The sequence below is a fragment of the Bacillus rossius genome (genome assembly GCF_032445375.1).
Source record: "Bacillus rossius redtenbacheri isolate Brsri chromosome 9 unlocalized genomic scaffold, Brsri_v3 Brsri_v3_scf9_2, whole genome shotgun sequence".
Classification (NCBI taxonomy): domain Eukaryota; kingdom Metazoa; phylum Arthropoda; class Insecta; order Phasmatodea; family Bacillidae; genus Bacillus; species Bacillus rossius.
This window is the reverse complement of record NW_026962013.1, coordinates 8,652,684-8,658,683: the sequence shown is the minus strand read 5'-3', so window position 1 is coordinate 8,658,683 and position 6,000 is coordinate 8,652,684.

The following is a 6,000-nucleotide window of genomic DNA, read 5'->3' as shown; positions in this document are numbered from 1 at the left end:
CCTAAATTTTATATCTTACCAAGACAATACGACGGTGCAAGCCGTGTTTTCGTACGTGTTACATTGAAAGAACTAACTGCATCGACTTCAAAAGATTGTTTTCCAGATTATCTCAATTTCCCTTGTTTTACATACTCATAAATAAAGGTTTATAAGTTGCAATAATATAAATTTAAACAATGGTTTTGCAATAGTAATTAATCCACAACAATGGTCGTGCCGTGACGATTTTTCAAGCGATGTAACAATTGACCAGCATGGCAGATATTATACATTTTTTTCTAAATTGAAAAAAAATATATATATATATATATATATATATATATATATATATATATATATTCTCGTCGGTTACGGACCAGATCTAAAACCTGAAAAAAAATTTCAAGTTTCCAGCTCATCTTGAATTTGGTAAGAATTTGTATAGACAAGTGTAATGAACATCGAGATTGTATGCACATATATATTTTTTAATATGACTTTAACATCAACATTAACATTAACTTTAACATTAGTGCATCTATCAACAAATAAATTTCTCTATTTCGCTCATTGGAAACCCTTACAAAGGGATATATTACATACCATGTCATTTATATATATATGAACATGGTTATGTGGATGAAATATTTTAATCAATTCTGAGACAGAATCTTCTAATTTGGCAGGCACTTTGGCACGTACAACTGTTATAAGTGTGCAAAATATTATCTGCCCCTAAGGATTGATAATAAAAATGCGCGTCTTTTACATGTAAACAGATTCTGAGATTCATAAGCATTAAGGTGCATTGAGATAAGTCCAAACGTCATATAACCAGAAATGTAGATATTTTTAGGTTCTATATCCCTAGCAAGTTAAATACGGTAACTGCCTATGAAGCTTGGAATTGAATGTTTCATATTACAGTATAGAAAGCCAGATTCGTAAATTTGGCGTGCACATTCACGTGTCCAACAACCTAAAACGTAAGAAATTTGAAAATAGTAGGTGTTCAAAAGTAAAAAAAAAACATAAAACGGTCCAGAGTCCAGGGCGTGGTGCCTCTGGTGCCAACGCCATCTTGGATTACGATGTCAAGGCGGTCATTTTGGTGTCAAATTTCCTCAGAATTCCTAAAAAAAAACCCTCAAAATTACTATAAATGTCCCAATTTTGATGCAAAATTTCCCATTTTGAGGTTTTTTTGTCTGTTTTCTCTCTAAAAAAATTCAGCTGCTTAAAAAAATCCAAAAAGTGCCTTAAGGGTGTTCAAGGGAGTCGGACATGTCATTAAAGGCAATGTTATGTGAGATATTAGTTATATATATGTAACAAGTATGTGTTAAGAGCATGTTTAATAACATTTCGAAACCAAAACTACTTCTATTAAACTTTTTAATTTAAGTTTTAATGTCCAAAATACATTCATACATATCGATATACTTATATTTCTTTTTAGTAATGTTTAAAGATATATTTATTGTAAATGTTTTCAACATTATCCTCTGAAGATTTAATTTGGTTAGAGCCAGAAGATTATTTTTTTTATTCTATTAAGAATTATGGTCATTTGAACAGAAAAAAAAATGGTTGCAGTTTACTTAGAAAATGAAATTATAATAGGGGTATTATTGAATCATATTACCAGAGGATACAGCCATGTCTGTTCACTTTACGCTGATACATGATTTGTATATATACGATGAAAAATACAGCTGTGGTGTAAGAATACATGGAGACGTGTGTCGCTCTCGCGCGAGTAACCGACTTCGTGTTTCGTTCCTGCGCAACCTTCGTCCCCGCGTGTCCGTCCACTGGCGCTCGTGGTGGCATTGCTTGGAACTACGTCCAGGAGCTCCCACCAGCCGCACCGCGCTACTGCGCGTTCGTCAAACACTACTATCGCGCGCATTTTGTGTTTTCTTTAGTGAAGTGCATTTGTTAGTCGTTCTTCCGTGCGCCATGCCGAGGTCTAAACCACCTCCGAGCCGCTCTCACAAAAAAAAAAAAAAAAAAAAGCAAGAAAGCAAGGATCAAAAGGAATTTTTGGCTGGAGAAAAAAAGCTAAGGATACCGAATCTGAAAAACTTTCACATATTTTCATTGCGTGTATTTAGTTGTGTCTATTGGTATATCCTTAGACAATTTGTAGTTTTAAATGTATGTGTGCATTCCCACACTCTGCACTCATTATATTTATTTTCAGAAATATATAATCACCTACATCCAGCCCACAGTGGGGCTGTACACAATTTCTCTTTCAGTCGCCTCTACTTGGACCCTTGTGTCCTATTCCTTTGGTACCGCCCTCATGAAGTGATATTGGGACCTTGTCTCCGGGTTAGAACTTTCGGCAGAAATTAACTTTTATCTACCTTTAAAATTCTAGCAGGAAAATGTCATAAACAATTATTAGATTTGTGACCTTGTAAACAGCGTCATGTAATGGTGGACTGTATCTGATTTCGTGTGATTCTTCAGATGTTAAAGATTATTCATTCATTTTGCTTTCAAAAATTGCTTGCTTTAATTTTAAGTATACAGTGTAATTTCTTAAGTTTTAATTTCACAAGGAAGGTTATTTATGATCGTATTATATTTTTTGTGTTTAGAGTTATTTTAGGTATTGAGTTGATCGGGAGATTGAAATGTATTCAAAGTTTATAGTATTTCTTTTATTCTTAATTAACTGCACATATTATTTAAGTAAATGTAGGTGTGGGTTTTAAGTATAGTAAAAGGTTTCAATAACTATGACTTAATAAGTTTTTATTAAATAAAAATATAAATTAAGTATGAGACTTGTTTTATTGACGAAATGTAACATTGCAAAACCCAGCAGGTCTTTTAGTTTTTTAAGGTATACTAATATGTTTTATGTTATACAGAAGATTTGCTGATCATGTCAATCAAGGTCATGTTAATTAATATTTGCTTTAAATTTTTACTTAAAATGTGTATTTACACTATTTACTAAATTTTTCGTATTTGGTTAGGAGAATGTTTATGGATAAATATTTTACAACATACAATTTAAATGAATTTTTTTTTTATGTGAAACGGCCCTCGTGTCGAAATGTGCCGAAATACCTAATTTCCGGCACATATGGATTTGTGTTATATTAGCGATGTTATAAAAGCTATGTGTCGTTTCTGCAATGTTGGTGCATGTGCTAGTGAAAGAATAGACGACAGGCAGGTGTGCACCGCGACTAGCCGGCGCTAAGACATTCTGAGGCCTACTGCATGTATTGTTATGATGGGCAGTTGAACCAGTGAACTCTGGGGACACACACGGGGAGACAGTAATTTCATCCATATTTTGTAACAACCAATGTATTTGTGTATGAAAAGTGTTTTGTCTCTCCATTTTCTCCCTCTGTGATTGGAGGAGTTGCGCCATCTTCCTCAATTTAATATTTAAATTAATATACTAATCATTTTAATTGGTTATGCTAAAAAAATAACTGAAATATTTTTTTTCACATATTTAAAAATTGCGTTCTCTGTTTTGCAAATATTGTTTGATGTTTTTCTGCGATCTAATTATTTCAGGTTTCATTGCCAGTGGCCATTGTACTTTGTTGATGGTGTTTCCAGGATTTGGTATTTTATATGTTATTTTTGATGAATACTACCAGACAGCAAACAAGACAAAACACTAAGATGTGTTCATTATATTTGTTATTAATTTATACACTGATGATAAGAGTATTTTGTTTTATGATTAAAATTTGATATAGTATTTTGTTTTATGATTAAAATTTGATATAGATTATATTTTTCGTTTTTTTTTGTCTATTCAGTTGGAATGAATTTTGTGTGTTTAATTTTTTGATGAACGTTAACAGTCTTATGATTTATTTTGAGAATTATTTTACTGGCTCTCGTCCTTGAATACTTAACCATCAGTTCTCCTGGCTTGGATTAAGCTCTCAGTTATTCTTGAAATGTCATTTTAAAAATAAATAATACTTAGTTCTTTATCTGAATTCTGGTCAAATGAGTAACTTTCCGAGTGAATTGGTAATAATCATTACGATTTAAAAGGCACTTGAATTTAAGAATAGTTCTACTGAAGTAGTTCTAATATTTATCTATACGACTGTAACACTGCTTGGTCTGAATCGTTATTAGTTAAAAAAAAAATTGTGTTGTACAATTAGGGATATCATATAATTTGACAAAGTACTTATAGTTAAGAAAATAAATTAATATTAAATTGCTAAAAACAGAAACACTCATTAAAAATCGTGCCAAAATCGTTTACATGAATCAGCCTACATAAATTTCGGGGAATACCTATATATTTTTCTAGTTTTCATTTGCTAGAAATAATATATATATATTTATATATATATATAATTTCGATTTTGTTTATTACTTTAGTCAGAGGAGACGTCAGACGATTTCCATAGTTTCAACAACGTGTGTATACACATAGTCTACATACATACATACATATACATACTTCAACAGATAAATCGTAAATTTACAGAAATTTACCTAATTGTTATAATAATTTGTCAGTATATTCACGGAAATTTCAAGATAAATATTTACCAATATTTTCCATAATATAACAGGATTTTTTTTAAACAGCATACCTAAACCATAGTCGATCATCATTATATACTTTATCAACTTATATATATAATTTATAGACATGGGGCTTGTAGCTGATTATTTAGTGGGAAAATGCACGAGTTTGTGTGTTTTTCCATGATGAGGCTTCTACAACAATGGTACAATGGCCGATTGCCATCACGATGCTGCTATAACAATGGACGATGGCCTGGCTTGGTGGGGAATTTAGACGATTTTTTTATTGCGACGTCAAGAATAAGAAAAAATTCAACTTTTTGGAATTTTTCCGCCGGTCACGGGACGAGATCTATTTCGTGTGAAAATTTCGAGTTTCTAGCGTTTCGGGAAGTGGGTTAGAATTTTTATAGGTCAGTGCAGTGAGTCGCACGAGGGGTTGGGTTGTAAATATATTTGGATTAAAAAATTAATGCATATAGGCCATACAAGTATTAGCGTCACACCGCTCACCGAGTCTCAAACCAACGCAGGTTCTGCTCATCGCCGGGATTCGGTTACGTCTTCTGCTTTGTTTCAGAACATAAGGGATAACAGTAAAAATATTTCCATTGTATAAATATTTGTCAACAAAATCTGAATCAAATCATAGCTACCTTATGCTTGCAGGTTCCGTGATGTGTGTAATGTAGACAGTGCTAAGAGTTTTCTGTTGAGATAAATCAAGAAAGTGTTAATAATTTGATACAGAAATAACATAATGGTGATCTGAGTAATTTAAGTATTGAATCAATTTTATTTCTTCTTATATAATGGAACGGTTTTATCTACCATGTCTTTTCAGATAAATACGCCAGTCTTAAAAGAAATATGCACTGCATATGCATTGTGTCTTTGAGTTATAAAATGCAATACCTTATACCAAAATATTTTAGAACTATAAAATTTGTTTCCGCAATCATTGTTCAATCTAGAAACATATTGATATACTTTAACGTTGAATACAGACAAAAAGCTAAGAGAGTTTACACCTATATAAGTATAGCTGAGTACATGTGATAGATATATATAAGTATCGGCTTGTGTATGAAGCAACAAGAAAGATAATCGAGAAAGGATATTAAATGGCAGCCATATTATTCGCTGTGAAAGTACGCCGTTGCTTAGCATGAACACGCGAAGCTACGCTCCGTGCTGGCACAAAAAGCCTGGCGGACACCAGGCGAATACGACCCGGCGAGGAGTGAGTTCTGGTTGTGATATCCCAGCTGTTTCTTCCGCCCCCTCCATCCTACCTTTGAATATATATACTGTAAAGAAGCGCCAGCCAAGGTTAAAATTTCTAATACGGTTTGAGGTAGTTGGTTAATTCACCGCCGCAATCGCCACCATCTCTAGGGCATCGACTTGTGGTGGTCCCTAGCGGACAAGTGTCGAACTCTTCAAACACCCCTTCCCCCTCCCGTTGAACGACCT